Source organism: Passer domesticus, chromosome 7, assembly GCF_036417665.1.
Source record: "Passer domesticus isolate bPasDom1 chromosome 7, bPasDom1.hap1, whole genome shotgun sequence".
NCBI lineage: Eukaryota > Metazoa > Chordata > Aves > Passeriformes > Passeridae > Passer > Passer domesticus.
In genome coordinates this window covers 22,618,413-22,641,329 of record NC_087480.1, presented here as the reverse complement: position 1 = coordinate 22,641,329, position 22,917 = coordinate 22,618,413, and positions in this window count along the sequence as shown.

The window sequence follows — 22,917 nt, the reverse complement described above, 5'->3', positions numbered from 1 at the left end:
CCAGAGAAACAAAAGTCACCAGGTCAGGTTCCTGATGTCAGTGTGCAGGAGGCACTTGGCACTGTCAAACCAGCCACAGTTGCCTCTGGGGGCACCTTGCATCTCGGCGGCATCCTGATCCATGCCGAATTCCAGCAGGCAGCCGGCCACTCCGGGCCATTAGACCTTGGACACGTACAATGGCCTTTCCCCAGAGAAATAAAAGTCACCAGGCCAGGTTCCTGATGTCAGTTTGCAGGAGGCACTTGGCACTGTCAAACCAGCCACAGTTGCCTGTGGGGGCTCCTTTCATCTGGGAGTTATCCGCATCCGTGCGGAATTTCAACAGGCAGCCGGCCACTCCAGGCCACCTGGCCTTGGAGTGGAGCGATGGCTTTTCCCCAGAGAAACAAAAGTCACCCGGCCAGGTTCCTGATGTCAGTTTGCAGGTGGCACTTGGCACTGTCAAACCAGCCACACGCACCTGTATGGGCACCTTGCATCTGGGCGGTATCCTCATCTGTGCGGAAGTTCAGCAGGCTGCCGGCCACACCAGGCCACCGGGCACTGGACACGAACGATGCCCTTTCCCGTGAGAAACAAAAGTCACCAGGCCAGGTTCCTGATGTCAGTTTGCAGGAGGCGCTTGGCACTGTCAAACCAGCCACAGTTGCCTGTGGGGGCACTTTCCATCTGGGAGGTATCTTCAACAGTGCGGAATTTCAGCAGGCAGCCAGCCACTATGGGCCACCCGTCCATGGATAGGAACGAAAGGCTTTCCCCTGAGAAACAAAAGACACCAGGCCAGGTTCCTGATGTCAGTTTGCAGGAGGCACTTGGCACTGTCAAACCAGCCACAGGTGCCTGTGGGGGCACTTTTCATCTGGGAGGCATCCCGATCCATGCGGAGTTTCAGCAGGCAGCCGGCCACTCCGGGCCACCAGGCCCTGGACAAGAACCACGGCTTTTCCCTAGGGAAACAAAAGTCACCCGGCCAGGTTCCTGATGTCAGTTTGCAGGAGGCACTTGGCACTGTCAAACCAGCCACAGTTGCCTGTGGGGGCACTTTCCATCTGGGAGGCATCCCCATCCATGCGGAATTTCAGCAGGCAGCCGGACACTCCAGGCCGCAAGGCCCTGGACATGAATCATGGTCTTTCCCCAGAGAAAGGAAAGTCACAAGGCCAGGTTCCTGATGTCATTTTGCAGGAGGCACATGGCACTGTCAAACCAGCCACAGGTGCCTGTGGGGGCACCTTGCATCTCGGCGGCATCCTGATCCATGCCGAATTCCAGCAGGCAGCCGGCCACTCCGGGCCACTGGGCTCTGAACAAGAATGATGGCCTTTCCCCAGAGAAACAAAACTCACAAGGCCAGGTTCCTGATGTCAGTTTGCAGGAGGCACTTGGCACTGTCAAACCAGCCACAGTTGCCTGTGGTGGCACCTTACATCTGGGAGGTATCCTGATCCGTGTGGAATTTCAGCAGGCAGCAGGCAAGTACGGGCCACCGGGCGCTGGACATGAACCATGGCCTTTCCCCTGAGAAAGAAAATCACCAGGCCAGGTTCCTGATGTCAGTTTGCAGGAAGCACTTGGCACTGTCAAACCAGCCACAGTTGGCTGTGGGGGCACTTTCCATCTGGGAGGCATCCCGATCCATGCGGAATTTCAGCAGGCAGCCGGGCACTCCAGGCCGCAAGGCCCTGGACATGAATCATAGTCTTTCCCCAGAGAAAGGAAAGTCACAAGGCCAGGTTCCTGATGTCATTTTGCAGGAGGCACATGGCACTGTCAAACCAGCCACAGGTGCCTGTGGGGGCTCCTTTCATCTGGGAGTTATCCGCATCCGTGCGGAATTTCAACAGGCAGCCGGCCACTCCAGGCCACCTGGCCCTGGAGTGGAGCGATGGCTTTTCCCCAGAGAAACAAAAGTCACCCGGCCAGGTTCCTGATGTCAGTTTGCAGGAGGCACTTGGCACTGTCAAACCAGCCACACGCACCTGTATGGGCACCTTGCATCTGGGCGGTATCCTCATCTGTGCGGAAGTTCAGCAGGCTGCCGGCCACACCAGGCCACCGGGCACTGGACACGAACGATGCCCTTTCCCGTGAGAAACAAAAGTCACCAGGCCAGGTTCCTGATGTCAGTTTGCAGGAGGCGCTTGGCACTGTCAAACCAGCCACAGTTGCCTGTGGTGGTACTTTCCATCTGGGAGGTATCTTCAACAGTGCGGAATTTCAGCAGGCAGCCAGCCACTCTGGGCCACCCGTCCATGGATAGGAACGAAAGGCTTTCCCCAGAGAAACAAAACTCACCCGGCCAGGTTCCTGATGTCAGTTTGCAGGAGGCACTTGGCACTGTCAAACCAGCCACAGGTGCCTGTGGGGGCACTTTTCATCTGGGAGGCATCCCGATCCATGCGGAATTTCAGCAGGCAGCCGGCCACTCCGGGCCACCAGGCCCTGGACAAGAACCACGGCTTTTCCCTAGGGAAACAAAAGTCACCCGGCCAGGTTCCTGATGTCAGTTTGCAGGAGGCACTTGGCACTGTCAAACCAGCCACAGGTGCCTGTGGGGGCACCTTGCATCTCGGCGGCATCCTGATCCATGCCGAATTCCAGCAGGCAAGTACCGGCCACTCCAGGCCATTAGACCTTGGACACGTACAATGGCCTTTCCCCAGAGAAATAAAAGTCACCAGGCCAGGTTCCTGATGTCAGTTTGCAGGAGGCACTTGGCACTGTCAAACCAGCCACAGTTGCCTGTGGGGGCTCCTTTCATCTGGGAGTTATCCGCATCCGTGCGGAATTTCAACAGGCAGCCGGCCACTCCAGGCCACCTGGCCTTGGAGTGGAGCGATGGCTTTTCCCCAGAGAAACAAAAGTCACCCGGCCAGGTTCCTGATGTCAGTTTGTAGGTGGCACTTGGCACTGTCAAACCAGCCACACGCACCTGTATGGGCACCTTGCATCTGGGAGGTATCCTCATCTGTGCGGAAGTTCAGCAGGCTGCCGGCCACACCAGGCCACCGGGCAATGGACATGAACGATGCCCTTTCCCGTGAGAAACAAAAGTCACCAGGCCAGGTTCCTGATGTCAGTTTGCAGGAGGCGCTTGGCACTGTCAAACCAGCCACAGTTGCCTGTGGTGGTACTTTCCATCTGGGAGGTATCTTCAACAGTGCGGAATTTCAGCAGGCAGCCAGCCACTCTGGGCCACCCGTCCATGGATAGGAACGAAAGGCTTTCCCCAGAGAAACAAAACTCACCCGGCCAGGTTCCTGATGTCAGTTTGCAGGAGGCACTTGGCACTGTCAAACCAGCCACAGGTGCCTGCGGGGGCACTTTTCATCTGGGAGGCATCCTGATCCATGCGGAATTTCAGCAGGCAGCCGGCCACTCCGGGCCACTGGGCTCTGAACAAGAATGATGGCCTTTCCCCAGAGAAACAAAAGTCACAAGGCCAGGTTCCTGATGTCAGTTTGCAGGAGGCACTTGGCACTGTCAAACCAGCCACAGTTGCCTGTGGTGGCACCTTACATCTGGGAGGTATCCTGATCCGTGTGGAATTTCAGCAGGCAGCAGGCAAGTACGGGCCACCGGGCCCTGGACATGAACCATGGCCTTTCCCCTGAGAAAGAAAATCACCAGGCCAGGTTTCTGATGTCAGTTTGCAGGAAGCACTTGGCACTGTCAAACCAACCACAGTTGCCTCTGGGGGCACCTTTCATCTCGGCGGCATCCTGGTCCGTGCAGAATTTCAGCAGGGGGCCGGCCACTCAGGACACCAGGCTCAGGATATGAACCATGGCCTTTCCCCAGAGAAACAAAAGTCACCAGGCCAGGTTCCTGATGTCAGTTTGCAGGAGGCACTTGGCACTGTCAAACCAGCCACAGTTGCCTGTGGGGTCACCTTTCATCTCGGCGGCATCCTGGTCCGTGCAGAATTTCAGCAGGGGGCCGGCCACTCAGGACACCAGGCTCAGGATATGAACCATGGCCTTTCCCCAGAGAAACAAAAGTCACCAGGCCAGGTTCCTGATGTCAGTTTGCAGGAGGCACTTGGCACTGTCAAACCAGCCACAGGTGCCTGTGGGGCACCTTGCATCTCGGAGGTATCCTGATCCGTGCGGAATTTCAGCAGTCAGCCGGCCACTTTGGGCCACAGTTTGTAGGATATGAACCATGGCCTTTCCCCAGAGAAACAAAAGTCACCAGGTCAGGTTCCTGATGTCAGTGTGCAGGAGGCACTTGGCACTGTCAAACCAGCCACAGTTGCCTCTGGGGGCACCTTGCATCTCGGCGGCATCCTGATCCATGCCGAATTCCAGCAGGCAGCCGGCCACTCCGGGCCATTAGACCTTGGACACGTACAATGGCCTTTCCCCAGAGAAATAAAAGTCACCAGGCCAGGTTCCTGATGTCAGTTTGCAGGAGGCACTTGGCACTGTCAAACCAGCCACAGTTGCCTGTGGGGGCTCCTTTCATCTGGGAGTTATCCGCATCCGTGCGGAATTTCAACAGGCAGCCGGCCACTCCAGGCCACCTGGCCTTGGAGTGGAGCGATGGCTTTTCCCCAGAGAAACAAAAGTCACCCGGCCAGGTTCCTGATGTCAGTTTGCAGGAGGCACTTGGCACTGTCAAACCAGCCACACGCACCTGTATGGGCACCTTGCATCTGGGCGGTATCCTCATCTGTGCGGAAGTTCAGCAGGCTGCCGGCCACACCAGGCCACCGGGCACTGGACACGAACGATGCCCTTTCCCGTGAGAAACAAAAGTCACCAGGCCAGGTTCCTGATGTCAGTTTGCAGGAGGCGCTTGGCACTGTCAAACCAGCCACAGTTGCCTGTGGTGGTACTTTCCATCTGGGAGGTATCTTCAACAGTGCGGAATTTCAGCAGGCAGCCAGCCACTCTGGGCCACCCGTCCATGGATAGGAACGAAAGGCTTTCCCCTGAGAAACAAAAGACACCAGGCCAGGTTCCTGATGTCAGTTTGCAGGAGGCACTTGGCACTGTCAAACCAGCCACAGGTGCCTGTGGGGGCACTTTTCATCTGGGAGGCATCCCGATCCATGCGGAATTTCAGCAGGCAGCCGGCCACTCCGGGCCACCAGGCCCTGGACAAGAACCACGGCTTTTCCCTAGGGAAACAAAAGTCACCCGGCCAGGTTCCTGATGTCAGTTTGCAGGAGGCACTTGGCACTGTCAAACCAGCCACAGTTGGCTGTGGGGGCACTTTCCATCTGGGAGGCATCCCGATCCATGCGGAATTTCAGCAGGCAGCCGGGCACTCCAGGCCGCAAGGCCCTGGACATGAATCATGGTCTTTCCCCAGAGAAAGGAAAGTCACAAGGCCAGGTTCCTGATGTCATTTTGCAGGAGGCACATGGCACTGTCAAACCAGCCACAGGTGCCTGTGGGGGCACCTTGCACCTCGGCGGCATCCTGATCCATGCCGAATTCCAGCAGGCAGCCGGCCACTCCGGGCCATTAGACCTTGGACACGTACAATGGCCTTTCCCCAGAGAAATAAAAGTCACCAGGCCAGGTTCCTGATGTCAGTTTGCAGGAGGCACTTGGCACTGTCAAACCAGCCACAGTTGCCTGTGGGGGCTCCTTTCATCTGGGAGTTATCCGCATCCGTGCGGAATTTCAACAGGCAGCCGGCCACTCCAGGCCACCTGGCCTTGGAGTGGAGCGATGGCTTTTCCCCAGAGAAACAAAAGTCACCCGGCCAGGTTCCTGATGTCAGTTTGCAGGAGGCACTTGGCACTGTCAAACCAGCCACACGCACCTGTATGGGCACCTTGCATCTGGGAGGTATCCTCATCTGTGCGGAAGTTCAGCAGGCTGCCGGCCACACCAGGCCACCGGGCAATGGACATGAACGATGCCCTTTCCCGTGAGAAACAAAAGTCACCCGGCCAGGTTCCTGATGTCAGTTTGCAGGAGGCGCTTGGCACTGTCAAACCAGCCACAGTTGCCTGTGGTGGTACTTTCCATCTGGGAGGTATCTTCAACAGTGCGGAATTTCAGCAGGCAGCCAGCCACTCTGGGCCACCCGTCCATGGATAGGAACGAAAGGCTTTCCCCAGAGAAACAAAACTCACCCGGCCAGGTTCCTGATGTCAGTTTGCAGGAGGCACTTGGCACTGTCAAACCAGCCACAGGTGCCTGTGGGGGCACTTTTCATCTGGGAGGCATCCTGATCCATGCGGAATTTCAGCAGGCAGCCGGCCACTCCGGGCCACTGGGCTCTGAACAAGAATGATGGCCTTTCCCCAGAGAAACAAAACTCACAAGGCCAGGTTCCTGATGTCAGTTTGCAGGAGGCACTTGGCACTGTCAAACCAGCCACAGTTGCCTGTGGTGGCACCTTACATCTGGGAGGTATCCTGATCCGTGTGGAATTTCAGCAGGCAGCAGGCAAGTACGGGCCACCGGGCCCTGGACATGAACCATGGCCTTTCCCCTGAGAAAGAAAATCACCAGGCCAGGTTTCTGATGTCAGTTTGCAGGAAGCACTTGGCACTGTCAAACCAGCCACAGTTGCCTCTGGGGGCACCTTTCATCTCGGCGGCATCCTGGTCCGTGCAGAATTTCAGCAGGGGGCCGGCCACTCAGGACACCAGGCTCAGGATATGAACCATGGCCTTTCCCCAGAGAAACAAAAGTCACCAGGCCAGGTTCCTGATGTCAGTTTGCAGGAGGCACTTGGCACTGTCAAACCAGCCACAGGTGCCTGTGGGGCACCTTGCATCTCGGAGGTATCCTGATCCGTGCGGAATTTCAGCAGTCAGCCGGCCACTTTGGGCCACAGTTTGTAGGATATGAACCATGGCCTTTCCCCAGAGAAACAAAAGTCACCAGGTCAGGTTCCTGATGTCAGTGTGCAGGAGGCACTTGGCACTGTCAAACCAGCCACAGTTGCCTCTGGGGGCACCTTGCATCTCGGCGGCATCCTGATCCATGCCGAATTCCAGCAGGCAGCCGGCCACTCCGGGCCATTAGACCTTGGACACGTACAATGGCCTTTCCCCAGAGAAATAAAAGTCACCAGGCCAGGTTCCTGATGTCAGTTTGCAGGAGGCACTTGGCACTGTCAAACCAGCCACAGTTGCCTGTGGGGGCTCCTTTCATCTGGGAGTTATCCGCATCCGTGCGGAATTTCAACAGGCAGCCGGCCACTCCAGGCCACCTGGCCTTGGAGTGGAGCGATGGCTTTTCCCCAGAGAAACAAAAGTCACCCGGCCAGGTTCCTGATGTCATTTTGCAGGAGGCACATGGCACTGTCAAACCAGCCACAGGTGCCTGTGGGGGCACCTTGCATCTCGGCGGCATCCTGATCCATGCCGAATTCCAGCAGGCAGCCGGCCACTCCGGGCCATTAGACCTTGGACACGTACAATGGCCTTTCCCCAGAGAAATAAAAGTCACCAGGCCAGGTTCCTGATGTCAGTTTGCAGGAGGCACTTGGCACTGTCAAACCAGCCACAGTTGCCTGTGGGGGCTCCTTTCATCTGGGAGTTATCCGCATCCGTGCGGAATTTCAACAGGCAGCCGGCCACTCCAGGCCACCTGGCCTTGGAGTGGAGCGATGGCTTTTCCCCAGAGAAACAAAAGTCACCCGGCCAGGTTCCTGATGTCAGTTTGCAGGAGGCACTTGGCACTGTCAAACCAGCCACACGCACCTGTATGGGCACCTTGCATCTGGGAGGTATCCTCATCTGTGCGGAAGTTCAGCAGGCTGCCGGCCACACCAGGCCACCGGGCAATGGACATGAACGATGCCCTTTCCCGTGAGAAACAAAAGTCACCAGGCCAGGTTCCTGATGTCAGTTTGCAGGAGGCGCTTGGCACTGTCAAACCAGCCACAGTTGCCTGTGGTGGTACTTTCCATCTGGGAGGTATCTTCAACAGTGCGGAATTTCAGCAGGCAGCCAGCCACTCTGGGCCACCCGTCCATGGATAGGAACGAAAGGCTTTCCCCAGAGAAACAAAACTCACCCGGCCAGGTTCCTGATGTCAGTTTGCAGGAGGCACTTGGCACTGTCAAACCAGCCACAGGTGCCTGTGGGGGCACTTTTCATCTGGGAGGCATCCTGATCCATGCGGAATTTCAGCAGGCAGCCGGCCACTCCGGGCCACTGGGCTCTGAACAAGAATGATGGCCTTTCCCCAGAGAAACAAAACTCACAAGGCCAGGTTCCTGATGTCAGTTTGCAGGAGGCACTTGGCACTGTCAAACCAGCCACAGTTGCCTGTGGTGGCACCTTACATCTGGGAGGTATCCTGATCCGTGTGGAATTTCAGCAGGCAGCAGGCAAGTACGGGCCACCGGGCCCTGGACATGAACCATGGCCTTTCCCCTGAGAAAGAAAATCACCAGGCCAGGTTTCTGATGTCAGTTTGCAGGAAGCACTTGGCACTGTCAAACCAACCACAGTTGCCTCTGGGGGCACCTTTCATCTCGGCGGCATCCTGGTCCGTGCAGAATTTCAGCAGGGGGCCGGCCACTCAGGACACCAGGCTCAGGATATGAACCATGGCCTTTCCCCAGAGAAACAAAAGTCACCAGGCCAGGTTCCTGATGTCAGTTTGCAGGAGGCACTTGGCACTGTCAAACCAGCCACAGTTGCCTGTGGGGTCACCTTTCATCTCGGCGGCATCCTGGTCCGTGCAGAATTTCAGCAGGGGGCCGGCCACTCAGGACACCAGGCTCAGGATATGAACCATGGCCTTTCCCCAGAGAAACAAAAGTCACCAGGCCAGGTTCCTGATGTCAGTTTGCAGGAGGCACTTGGCACTGTCAAACCAGCCACAGGTGCCTGTGGGGCACCTTGCATCTCGGAGGTATCCTGATCCGTGCGGAATTTCAGCAGTCAGCCGGCCACTTTGGGCCACAGTTTGTAGGATATGAACCATGGCCTTTCCCCAGAGAAACAAAAGTCACCAGGTCAGGTTCCTGATGTCAGTGTGCAGGAGGCACTTGGCACTGTCAAACCAGCCACAGTTGCCTCTGGGGGCACCTTGCATCTCGGCGGCATCCTGATCCATGCCGAATTCCAGCAGGCAGCCGGCCACTCCGGGCCATTAGACCTTGGACACGTACAATGGCCTTTCCCCAGAGAAATAAAAGTCACCAGGCCAGGTTCCTGATGTCAGTTTGCAGGAGGCACTTGGCACTGTCAAACCAGCCACAGTTGCCTGTGGGGGCTCCTTTCATCTGGGAGTTATCCGCATCCGTGCGGAATTTCAACAGGCAGCCGGCCACTCCAGGCCACCTGGCCTTGGAGTGGAGCGATGGCTTTTCCCCAGAGAAACAAAAGTCACCCGGCCAGGTTCCTGATGTCAGTTTGCAGGAGGCACTTGGCACTGTCAAACCAGCCACACGCACCTGTATGGGCACCTTGCATCTGGGCGGTATCCTCATCTGTGCGGAAGTTCAGCAGGCTGCCGGCCACACCAGGCCACCGGGCACTGGACACGAACGATGCCCTTTCCCGTGAGAAACAAAAGTCACCAGGCCAGGTTCCTGATGTCAGTTTGCAGGAGGCGCTTGGCACTGTCAAACCAGCCACAGTTGCCTGTGGTGGTACTTTCCATCTGGGAGGTATCTTCAACAGTGCGGAATTTCAGCAGGCAGCCAGCCACTCTGGGCCACCCGTCCATGGATAGGAACGAAAGGCTTTCCCCTGAGAAACAAAAGACACCAGGCCAGGTTCCTGATGTCAGTTTGCAGGAGGCACTTGGCACTGTCAAACCAGCCACAGGTGCCTGTGGGGGCACTTTTCATCTGGGAGGCATCCCGATCCATGCGGAATTTCAGCAGGCAGCCGGCCACTCCGGGCCACCAGGCCCTGGACAAGAACCAGGGCTTTTCCCTAGGGAAACAAAAGTCACCCGGCCAGGTTCCTGATGTCAGTTTGCAGGAGGCACTTGGCACTGTCAAACCAGCCACAGTTGGCTGTGGGGGCACTTTCCATCTGGGAGGCATCCCGATCCATGCGGAATTTCAGCAGGCAGCCGGGCACTCCAGGCCGCAAGGCCCTGGACATGAATCATGGTCTTTCCCCAGAGAAAGGAAAGTCACAAGGCCAGGTTCCTGATGTCATTTTGCAGGAGGCACATGGCACTGTCAAACCAGCCACAGGTGCCTGTGGGGGCACCTTGCATCTCGGCGGCATCCTGATCCATGCCGAATTCCAGCAGGCAGCCGGCCACTCCGGGCCATTAGACCTTGGACACGTACAATGGCCTTTCCCCAGAGAAATAAAAGTCACCAGGCCAGGTTCCTGATGTCAGTTTGCAGGAGGCACTTGGCACTGTCAAACCAGCCACAGTTGCCTGTGGGGGCTCCTTTCATCTGGGAGTTATCCGCATCCGTGCGGAATTTCAACAGGCAGCCGGCCACTCCAGGCCACCTGGCCTTGGAGTGGAGCGATGGCTTTTCCCCAGAGAAACAAAAGTCACCCGGCCAGGTTCCTGATGTCAGTTTGCAGGAGGCACTTGGCACTGTCAAACCAGCCACACGCACCTGTATGGGCACCTTGCATCTGGGAGGTATCCTCATCTGTGCGGAAGTTCAGCAGGCTGCCGGCCACACCAGGCCACCGGGCAATGGACATGAACGATGCCCTTTCCCGTGAGAAACAAAAGTCACCAGGCCAGGTTCCTGATGTCAGTTTGCAGGAGGCGCTTGGCACTGTCAAACCAGCCACAGTTGCCTGTGGTGGTACTTTCCATCTGGGAGGTATCTTCAACAGTGCGGAATTTCAGCAGGCAGCCAGCCACTCTGGGCCACCCGTCCATGGATAGGAACGAAAGGCTTTCCCCAGAGAAACAAAACTCACCCGGCCAGGTTCCTGATGTCAGTTTGCAGGAGGCACTTGGCACTGTCAAACCAGCCACAGGTGCCTGTGGAGGCACTTTTCATCTGGGAGGCATCCTGATCCATGCGGAATTTCAGCAGGCAGCCGGCCACTCCGGGCCACTGGGCTCTGAACAAGAATGATGGCCTTTCCCCAGAGAAACAAAACTCACAAGGCCAGGTTCCTGATGTCAGTTTGCAGGAGGCACTTGGCACTGTCAAACCAGCCACAGTTGCCTGTGGTGGCACCTTACATCTGGGAGGTATCCTGATCCGTGTGGAATTTCAGCAGGCAGCAGGCAAGTACGGGCCACCGGGCCCTGGACATGAACCATGGCCTTTCCCCTGAGAAAGAAAATCACCAGGCCAGGTTTCTGATGTCAGTTTGCAGGAAGCACTTGGCACTGTCAAACCAGCCACAGTTGCCTCTGGGGGCACCTTTCATCTCGGCGGCATCCTGGTCCGTGCAGAATTTCAGCAGGGGGCCGGCCACTCAGGACACCAGGCTCAGGATATGAACCATGGCCTTTCCCCAGAGAAACAAAAGTCACCAGGCCAGGTTCCTGATGTCAGTTTGCAGGAGGCACTTGGCACTGTCAAACCAGCCACAGGTGCCTGTGGGGCACCTTGCATCTCGGAGGTATCCTGATCCGTGCGGAATTTCAGCAGTCAGCCGGCCACTTTGGGCCACAGTTTGTAGGATATGAACCATGGCCTTTCCCCAGAGAAACAAAAGTCACCAGGTCAGGTTCCTGATGTCAGTGTGCAGGAGGCACTTGGCACTGTCAAACCAGCCACAGTTGCCTCTGGGGGCACCTTGCATCTCGGCGGCATCCTGATCCATGCCGAATTCCAGCAGGCAGCCGGCCACTCCGGGCCATTAGACCTTGGACACGTACAATGGCCTTTCCCCAGAGAAATAAAAGTCACCAGGCCAGGTTCCTGATGTCAGTTTGCAGGAGGCACTTGGCACTGTCAAACCAGCCACAGTTGCCTGTGGGGGCTCCTTTCATCTGGGAGTTATCCGCATCCGTGCGGAATTTCAACAGGCAGCCGGCCACTCCAGGCCACCTGGCCTTGGAGTGGAGCGATGGCTTTTCCCCAGAGAAACAAAAGTCACCCGGCCAGGTTCCTGATGTCATTTTGCAGGAGGCACATGGCACTGTCAAACCAGCCACAGGTGCCTGTGGGGGCACCTTGCATCTCGGCGGCATCCTGATCCATGCCGAATTCCAGCAGGCAGCCGGCCACTCCGGGCCATTAGACCTTGGACACGTACAATGGCCTTTCCCCAGAGAAATAAAAGTCACCAGGCCAGGTTCCTGATGTCAGTTTGCAGGAGGCACTTGGCACTGTCAAACCAGCCACAGTTGCCTGTGGGGGCTCCTTTCATCTGGGAGTTATCCGCATCCGTGCGGAATTTCAACAGGCAGCCGGCCACTCCAGGCCACCTGGCCTTGGAGTGGAGCGATGGCTTTTCCCCAGAGAAACAAAACTCACCCGGCCAGGTTCCTGATGTCAGTTTGCAGGAGGCACTTGGCACTGTCAAACCAGCCACACGCACCTGTATGGGCACCTTGCATCTGGGAGGTATCCTCATCTGTGCGGAAGTTCAGCAGGCTGCCGGCCACACCAGGCCACCGGGCAATGGACATGAACGATGCCCTTTCCCGTGAGAAACAAAAGTCACCAGGCCAGGTTCCTGATGTCAGTTTGCAGGAGGCGCTTGGCACTGTCAAACCAGCCACAGTTGCCTGTGGTGGTACTTTCCATCTGGGAGGTATCTTCAACAGTGCGGAATTTCAGCAGGCAGCCAGCCACTCTGGGCCACCCGTCCATGGATAGGAACGAAAGGCTTTCCCCAGAGAAACAAAACTCACCCGGCCAGGTTCCTGATGTCAGTTTGCAGGAGGCACTTGGCACTGTCAAACCAGCCACAGGTGCCTGTGGGGGCACTTTTCATCTGGGAGGCATCCTGATCCATGCGGAATTTCAGCAGGCAGCCGGCCACTCCGGGCCACTGGGCTCTGAACAAGAATGATGGCCTTTCCCCAGAGAAACAAAACTCACAAGGCCAGGTTCCTGATGTCAGTTTGCAGGAGGCACTTGGCACTGTCAAACCAGCCACAGTTGCCTGTGGTGGCACCTTACATCTGGGAGGTATCCTGATCCGTGTGGAATTTCAGCAGGCAGCAGGCAAGTACGGGCCACCGGGCCCTGGACATGAACCATGGCCTTTCCCCTGAGAAAGAAAATCACCAGGCCAGGTTTCTGATGTCAGTTTGCAGGAAGCACTTGGCACTGTCAAACCAGCCACAGTTGCCTCTGGGGGCACCTTTCATCTCGGCGGCATCCTGGTCCGTGCAGAATTTCAGCAGGGGGCCGGCCACTCAGGACACCAGGCTCAGGATATGAACCATGGCCTTTCCCCAGAGAAACAAAAGTCACCAGGCCAGGTTCCTGATATCAGTTTGCAGGAGGCACTTGGCACTGTCAAACCAGCCACAGGTGCCTGTGGGGGAACTTTTCATCTGGGAGGCATCCCGATCCATGCGGAATTTCAGCAGGCAGCCGGCCACTCCGGGCCACCAGGCCCTGGACAAGAACCACGGCTTTTCCCTAGGGAAACAAAAGTCACCCGGCCAGGTTCCTGATGTCAGTTTGCAGGAGGCACTTGGCACTGTCAAACCAGCCACAGTTGCCTGTTGGGGCACTTTCCATCTGGGAGGCATCCCGATCCTTGCGGAATTTCAGCAGGCAGCTGGGCACTCCAGGCCGCAAGGCCCTGGACATGAATCATGGTCTTTCCCCAGAGAAAGGAAAGTCACAAGGCCAGGTTCCTGATGTCATTTTGCAGGAGGCACATGGCACTGTCAAACCAGCCACAGGTGCTTGTGGGGGCACCTTGCATCTCGGCGGCATCCTGATCCATGCCGAATTCCAGCAGGCAGCCGGCCACTCCGGGCCATTAGACCTTGGACACGTACAATGGCCTTTCCCCAGAGAAATAAAAGTCACCAGGCCAGGTTCCTGATGTCAGTTTGCAGGAGGCACTTGGCACTGTCAAACCAGCCACAGTTGCCTGTGGGGGCTCCTTTCATCTGGGAGTTATCCGCATCCGTGCGGAATTTCAACAGGCAGCCGGCCACTCCAGGCCACCTGGCCTTGGAGTGGAGCGATGGCTTTTCCCCAGAGAAACAAAACTCACCCGGCCAGGTTCCTGATGTCAGTTTGCAGGAGGCACTTGGCACTGTCAAACCAGCCACACGCACCTGTATGGGCACCTTGCATCTGGGAGGTATCCTCATCTGTGCGGAAGTTCAGCAGGCTGCCGGCCACACCAGGCCACCGGGCAATGGACATGAACGATGCCCTTTCCCGTGAGAAACAAAAGTCACCAGGCCAGGTTCCTGATGTCAGTTTGCAGGAGGCGCTTGGCACTGTCAAACCAGCCACAGTTGCCTGTGGTGGTACTTTCCATCTGGGAGGTATCTTCAACAGTGCGGAATTTCAGCAGGCAGCCAGCCACTCTGGGCCACCCGTCCATGGATAGGAATGAAAGGCTTTTCCAGAGAAACAAAACTCACCCGGCCAGGTTCCTGATGTCAGTTTGCAGGAGGCACTTGGCACTGTCAAACCAGCCACAGGTGCCTGTGGAGGCACTTTGAATCTGGGAGGCATCCTGATCCATGCGGAATTTCAGCAGGCAGCCGGCCACTCCGGGCCACTGGGCTCTGAACAAGAATGATGGCCTTTCCCCAGAGAAACAAAACTCACAAGGCCAGGTTCCTGATGTCAGTTTGCAGGAGGCACTTGGCACTGTCAAACCAGCCACAGTTGCCTGTGGTGGCACCTTACATCTGGGAGGTATCCTGATCCGTGTGGAATTTCAGCAGGCAGCAGGCAAGTACGGGCCACCGGGCCCTGGACATGAACCATGGCCTTTCCCCTGAGAAAGAAAATCACCAGGCCAGGTTTCTGATGTCAGTTTGCAGGAAGCACTTGGCACTGTCAAACCAGCCACAGTTGCCTCTGGGGGCACCTTTCATCTCGGCGGCATCCTGGTCCGTGCAGAATTTCAGCAGGGGGCCGGCCACTCAGGACACCAGGCTCAGGATATGAACCATGGCCTTTCCCCAGAGAAACAAAAGTCACCAGGCCAGGTTCCTGATGTCAGTTTGCAGGAGGCACTTGGCACTGTCAAACCAGCCACAGGTGCCTGTGGGGCACCTTGCATCTCGGAGGTATCCTGAACCGTGCGGAATTTCAGCAGGCAGCCGGCCACTCCGGGCCATTAGACCTTGGACACGTACAATGGCCTTTCCCCAGAGAAATAAAAGTCACCAGGCCAGGTTCCTGATGTCAGTTTGCCGGAGGCACTTGGCACTGTCAAACCAGCCACAGTTGCCTGTGGGGGCTCCTTTCATCTGGGAGTTATCCGCATCCGTGCGGAATTTCAACAGGCAGCCGGCCACTCCAGGCCACCTGGCCTTGGAGTGGAGCGATGGCTTTTCCCTAGGGAAACAAAAGTCACCCGGCCAGGTTCCTGATGTCAGTTTGCAGGAGGCACTTGGCACTGTCAAACCAGCCACACGCACCTGTATGGGCACCTTGCATCTGGGAGGTATCCTCATCTGTGCGGAAGTTCAGCAGGCTGCCGGCCACACCAGGCCACCGGGCAATGGACATGAACGATGCCCTTTCCCGTGAGAAACAAAAGTCACCAGGCCAGGTTCCTGATGTCAGTTTGCAGGAGGCGCTTGGCACTGTCAAACCAGCCACAGTTGCCTGTGGTGGTACTTTCCATCTGGGAGGTATCTTCAACAGTGCGGAATTTCAGCAGGCAGCCAGCCACTCTGGGCCACCCGTCCATGGATAGGAACGAAAGGCTTTCCCCAGAGAAACAAAACTCACCCGGCCAGGTTCCTGATGTCAGTTTGCAGGAGGCACTTGGCACTGTCAAACCAGCCACAGGTGCCTGTGGGGGCACTTTTCATCTGGGAGGCATCCTGATCCATGCGGAATTTCAGCAGGCAGCCGGCCACTCCGGGCCACTGGGCTCTGAACAAGAATGATGGCCTTTCCCCAGAGAAACAAAACTCACAAGGCCAGGTTCCTGATGTCAGTTTGCAGGAGGCACTTGGCACTGTCAAACCAGCCACAGTTGCCTGTGGTGGCACCTTACATCTGGGAGGTATCCTGATCCGTGTGGAATTTCAGCAGGCAGCAGGCAAGTACGGGCCACCGGGCCCTGGACATGAACCATGGCCTTTCCCCTGAGAAAGAAAATCACCAGGCCAGGTTTCTGATGTCAGTTTGCAGGAAGCACTTGGCACTGTCAAACCAGCCACAGTTGCCTCTGGGGGCACCTTTCATCTCGGCGGCATCCTGGTCCGTGCAGAATTTCAGCAGGGGGCCGGCCACTCAGGACACCAGGCTCAGGATATGAACCATGGCCTTTCCCCAGAGAAACAAAAGTCACCAGGCCAGGTTCCTGATGTCAGTTTGCAGGAGGCACTTGGCACTGTCAAACCAGCCACAGGTGCCTGTGGGGCACCTTGCATCTCGGAGGTATCCTGATCCGTGCGGAATTTCAGCAGTCAGCCGGCCACTTTGGGCCACAGTTTGTAGGATATGAACCATGGCCTTTCCCCAGAGAAACAAAAGTCACCAGGTCAGGTTCCTGATGTCAGTGTGCAGGAGGCACTTGGCACTGTCAAACCAGCCACAGTTGCCTCTGGGGGCACCTTGCATCTCGGCGGCATCCTGATCCATGCCGAATTCCAGCAGGCAGCCGGCCACTCCGGGCCATTAGACCTTGGACACGTACAATGGCCTTTCCCCAGAGAAATAAAAGTCACCAGGCCAGGTTCCTGATGTCAGTTTGCAGGAGGCACTTGGCACTGTCAAACCAGCCACAGTTGCCTGTGGGGGCTCCTTTCATCTGGGAGTTATCCGCATCCGTGCGGAATTTCAACAGGCAGCCGGCCACTCCAGGCCACCTGGCCCTGGAGTGGAGCGATGGCTTTTCCCCAGAGAAACAAAAGTCACCCGGCCAGGTTCCTGATGTCAGTTTGCAGGAGGCACTTGGCACTGTCAAACCAGCCACACGCACCTGTATGGGCACCTTGCATCTGGGAGGTATCCTCATCTGTGCGGAAGTTCAGCAGGCTGCCGGCCACACCAGGCCACCGGGCACTGGACACGAACGATGCCCTTTCCCGTGAGAAACAAAAGTCACCAGGCCAGGTTCCTGATGTCAGTTTGCAGGAGGCGCTTGGCACTGTCAAACCAGCCACAGTTGCCTGTGGTGGTACTTTCCATCTGGGAGGTATCTTCAACAGTGCGGAATTTCAGCAGGCAGCCAGCCACTCTGGGCCACCCGTCCATGGATAGGAACGAAAGGCTTTCCCCTGAGAAACAAAACTCACCAGGCCAGGTTCCTGATGTCAGTTTGCAGGAGGCACTTGGCACTGTCAAACCAGCCACAGGTGCCTGTGGGGGCACTTTTCATCTGGGAGGCATCCCGATCCATGCGGAATTTCAGCAGGCAGCCGGCCACTCCGGGCCACCAGGCCCTGGACAAGAACCACGGCTTTTCCCTAGGGAAACAAAAGTCACCCGGCCAGGTTCCTGATGTCAGTTTGCAGGAGGCACTTGGCACTGTCAAACCAGCCACAGTTGGCTGTGGGGGCACTTTCCATCTGGGAGGCATCCCGATCCATGCGGAATTTCAGCAGGCAGCCGGGCACTCCAGGCCGCAAGGCCCTGGACATGAATCATGGTCTTTCCCCAGAGAAAGGAAAGTCACAAGGCCAGGTTCCTGATGTCATTTTGCAGGAGGCACATGGCACTGTCAAACCAGCCACAGTTGCCTGTGGGGGCACCTTGCATCTCGGCGGCATCCTGATCCATGCCGAATTCCAGCAGGCAGCCGGCCACTCCGGGCCATTAGACCTTGGACACGTACAATGGCCTTTCCCCAGAGAAATAAAAGTCACCAGGCCAGGTTCCTGATGTCAGTTTGCAGGAGGCACTTGGCACTGTCAAACCAGCCACAGTTGCCTGTGGGGGCTCCTTTCATCTGGGAGTTATCCGCATCCGTGCGGAATTTCAACAGGCAGCCAGCCACTCTGGGCCACCCGTCCATGGATAGGAACGAAAGGCTTTCCCCAGAGAAACAAAACTCACCCGGCCAGGTTCCTGATGTCAGTTTGCAGGAGGCACTTGGCACTGTCAAACCAGCCACAGGTGCCTGTGGGGGCACTTTTCATCTGGGAGGCATCCTGATCCATGCGGAATTTCAGCAGGCCGCCGGCCACTCCGGGCCACTGGGCTCTGAACAAGAATGTTGGCCTTTCCCCAGAGAAACAAAACTCACAAGGCCAGGTTCCTGATGTCAGTTTGCAGGAGGCACTTGGCACTGTCAAACCAGCCACAGTTGCCTGTGGTGGCACCTTACATCTGGGAGGTATCCTGATCCGTGTGGAATTTCAGCAGGCAGCAGGCAAGTACGGGCCACCGGGCCCTGGACATGAACCATGGCCTTTCCCCTGAGAAAGAAAATCACCAGGCCAGGTTCCTGATGTAAGTTTGCAGGAAGCACTTGGCACTGTCAAACCAGCCACAGTTGCCTGTGGGGGCACCTTTCATCTCGGCGGCATCCTGGTCCGTGCAGAATTTCAGCAGGGGGCCGGCCACTCAGGACACCAGGCTCAGGATATGAACCATGGCCTTTCCCCAGAGAAACAAAAGTCACCAGGCCAGGTTCCTGATGTCAGTTTGCAGGAGGCACTTGGCACTGTCAAACCAGCCACAGGTGCCTGTGGGGGCACTTTTCATCTGGGAGGCATCCCGATCCATGCGGAATTTCAGCAGGCAGCCGGCCACTCCGGGCCACCAGGCCCTGGACAAGAACCACGGCTTTTCCCTAGGGAAACAAAAGTCACCCGGCCAGGTTCCTGATGTCAGTTTGCAGGAGGCACTTGGCACTGTCAAACCAGCCACAGTTGGCTGTGGGGGCACTTTCCATCTGGGAGGCATCCCGATCCTTGCGGAATTTCAGCAGGCAGCCGGGCACTCCAGGCCGCAAGGCCCTGGACATGAATCATGGTCTTTCCCCAGAGAAAGGAAAGTCACAAGGCCAGGTTCCTGATGTCATTTTGCAGGAGGCACATGGCACTGTCAAACCAGCCACAGGTGCCTGTAGGGGCACCTTGCATCTCGGCGGCATCGTGATCCATGCCGAATTCCAGCAGGCAGCCGGCCACTCCGGGCCATTAGACCTTGGACACGTACAATGGCCTTTCCCCAGAGAAATAAAAGTCACCGGGCCAGGTTCCTGATGTCAGTTTGCAGGAGGCACTTGGCACTGTCAAACCAGCCACAGTTGCCTGTGGGGGCTCCTTTCATCTGGGAGTTATCCGCATCCGTGCGGAATTTCAACAGGCAGCCGGCCACTCCAGGCCACCTGGCCTTGGAGTGGAGCGATGGCTTTTCCCCAGAGAAACAAAACTCACCCGGCCAGGTTCCTGATGTCAGTTTGCAGGAGGCACTTGGCACTGTCAAACCAGCCACACGCACCTGTATGGGCACCTTGCATCTGGGAGGTATCCTCATCTGTGCGGAAGTTCAGCAGGCTGCCGGCCACACCAGGCCACCGGGCAATGGACATGAACGATGCCCTTTCCCGTGAGAAACAAAAGTCACCAGGCCAGGTTCCTGATGTCAGTTTGCAGGAGGCGCTTGGCACTGTCAAACCAGCCACAGTTGCCTGTGGTGGTACTTTCCATCTGGGAGGTATCTTCAACAGTGCGGAATTTCAGCAGGCAGCCAGCCACTCTGGGCCACCCGTCCATGGATAGGAACGAAAGGCTTTCCCCAGAGAAACAAAACTCACCCGGCCAGGTTCCTGATGTCAGTTTGCAGGAGGCACTTGGCACTGTCAAACCAGCCACAGGTGCCTGTGGGGGCACTTTTCATCTGGGAGGCATCCTGATCCATGCGGAATTTCAGCAGGCAGCCGGCCACTCCGGGCCACTGGGCTCTGAACAAGAATGATGGCCTTTCCCCAGAGAAACAAAACTCACAAGGCCAGGTTCCTGATGTCAGTTTGCAGGAGGCACTTGGCACTGTCAAACCAGCCACAGTTGCCTGTGGTGGCACCTTACATCTGGGAGGTATCCTGATCCGTGTGGAATTTCAGCAGGCAGCAGGCAAGTACGGGCCACCGGGCCCTGGACATGAACCATGGCCTTTCCCCTGAGAAAGAAAATCACCAGGCCAGGTTCCTGATGTCAGTTTGCAGGAAGCACTTGGCACTGTCAAACCAGCCACAGTTGCCTCTGGGGGCACCTTTCATCTCGGCGGCATCCTGGTCCGTGCAGAATTTCAGCAGGGGGCCGGCCACTCAGGACACCAGGCTCAGGATATGAACCATGGCCTTTCCCCAGAGAAACAAAAGTCACCAGGCCAGGTTCCTGATGTCAGTTTGCAGGAGGCACTTGGCACTGTCAAACCAGCCACAGGTGCCTGTGGGGCACCTTGCATCTCGGAGGTATCCTGATCCGTGCGGAATTTCAGCAGTCAGCCGGCCACTTTGGGCCACAGTTTGTAGGATATGAACCATGGCCTTTCCCCAGAGAAACAAAAGTCACCAGGTCAGGTTCCTGATGTCAGTGTGCAGGAGGCACTTGGCACTGTCAAACCAGCCACAGTTGCCTGTGGGGGCACCTTGCATCTCGGCGGCGTCCTGATCCATGCCGAATTCCAGCAGGCAGCCGGCCACTCCGGGCCATTAGACCTTGGACACGTACAATGGCCTTTCCCCAGAGAAATAAAAGTCACCAGGCCAGGTTCCTGATGTCAGTTTGCAGGAGGCACTTGGCACTGTCAAACCAGCCACAGTTGCCTGTGGGGGCTCCTTTCATCTGGGAGTTATCCGCATCCGTTCGGAATTTCAACAGGCAGCCGGCCACTCCAGGCCACCTGGCCCTGGAGTGGAGCGATGGCTTTTCCCCAGAGAAACAAAAGTCACCCGGCCAGGTTCCTGATGTCAGTTTGCAGGAGGCACTTGGCACTGTCAAACCAGCCACACGCACCTGTATGGGCACCTTGCATCTGGGCGGTATCCTCATCTGTGCGGAAGTTCAGCAGGCTGCCGGCCACACCAGGCCACCGGGCACTGGACACGAACGATGCCCTTTCCCGTGAGAAACAAAAGTCACCAGGCCAGGTTCCTGATGTCAGTTTGCAGGAGGCGCTTGGCACTGTCAAACCAGCCACAGTTGCCTGTGGTGGTACTTTCCATCTGGGAGGTATCTTCAGCAGTGCGGAATTTCAGCAGGCAGCCAGCCACTCTGGGCCACCCGTCCATGGATAGGAACGAAAGGCTTTCCCCTGAGAAACAAAACTCACCCGGCCAGGTTCCTGATGTCAGTTTGCAGGAGGCACTTGGCACTGTCAAACCAGCCACAGGTGCCTGTGGGGGCACTTTTCATCTGGGAGGCATCCCGATCCATGCGGAATTTCAGCAGGCAGCCGGCCACTCCCGGCCACCAGGCCCTGGACAAGAACCACGGCTTTTCCCTAGGGAAACAAAAGTCACCCGGCCAGGTTCCTGATGTCAGTTTGCAGGAGGCACTTGGCACTGTCAAACCAGCCACAGTTGGCTGTGGGGGCACTTTCCATCTGGGAGGCATCCCGATCCATGCGGAATTTCAGCAGGCAGCCGGGCACTCCAGGCCGCAAGGCCCTGGACATGAATCATGGTCTTTCCCCAGAGAAAGGAAAGTCACAAGGCCAGGTTCCTGATGTCATTTTGCAGGAGGCACATGGCACTGTCAAACCAGCCACAGGTGCCTGTGGGGGCACCTTGCATCTCGGCGGCATCCTGATCCATGCCGAATTCCAGCAGGCAGCCGGCCACTCCGGGCCATTAGACCTTGGACACGTACAATGGCCTTTCCCCAGAGAAATAAAAGTCACCAGGCCAGGTTCCTGATGTCAGTTTGCAGGAGGCACTTGGCACTGTCAAACCAGCCACAGTTGCCTGTGGGGGCTCCTTTCATCTGGGAGTTATCCGAATCCGTGCGGAATTTCAACAGGCAGCCAGCCACTCTGGGCCACCCGTCCATGGATAGGAACGAAAGGCTTTCCCCAGAGAAACAAAACTCACCCGGCCAGGTTCCTGATGTCAGTTTGCAGGAGGCACTTGGCACTGTCAAACCAGCCACAGGTGCCTGTGGGGGCACTTTTCATCTGGGAGGCATCCTGATCCATGCGGAATTTCAGCAGGCAGCCGGCCACTCCGGGCCACTGGGCTCGGAACAAGAATGATGGCCTTTCCCCAGAGAAACAAAACTCACAAGGCCAGGTTCCTGATGTCAGTTTGCAGGAGGCACTTGGCACTGTCAAACCAGCCACAGTTGCCTGTGGTGGCACCTTACATCTGGGAGGTATCCTGATCCGTGTGGAATTTCAGCAGGCAGCAGGCAAGTACGGGCCACCGGGCCCTGGACATGAACCATGGCCTTTCCCCTGAGAAAGAAAATCACCAGGCCAGGTTCCTGATGTCAGTTTGCAGGAAGCACTTGGCACTGTCAAACCAGCCACAGTTGCCTGTGGGGGCACCTTTCATCTCGGCGGCATCCTGGTCCGTGCAGAATTTCAGCAGGGGGCCGGCCACTCAGGACACCAGGCTCAGGATATGAACCATGGCCTTTCCCCAGAGAAACAAAAGTCACCAGGCCAGGTTCCTGATGTCAGTTTGCAGGAGGCACTTGGCACTGTCAAACCAGCCACAGGTGCCTGTGGGGCACCTTGCATCTCGGAGGTATCCTGATCCGTGCGGAATTTCAGCAGGCAGCCGGCCACTCCGGGCCATTAGACCTTGGACACGTACAATGGCCTTTCCCCAGAGAAATAAAAGTCACCAGGCCAGGTTCCTGATGTCAGTTTGCAGGAGGCACTTGGCACTGTCAAACCAGCCACAGTTGCCTGTGGGGGCTCCTTTCATCTGGGAGTTATCCGCATCCGTGCGGAATTTCAACAGGCAGCCGG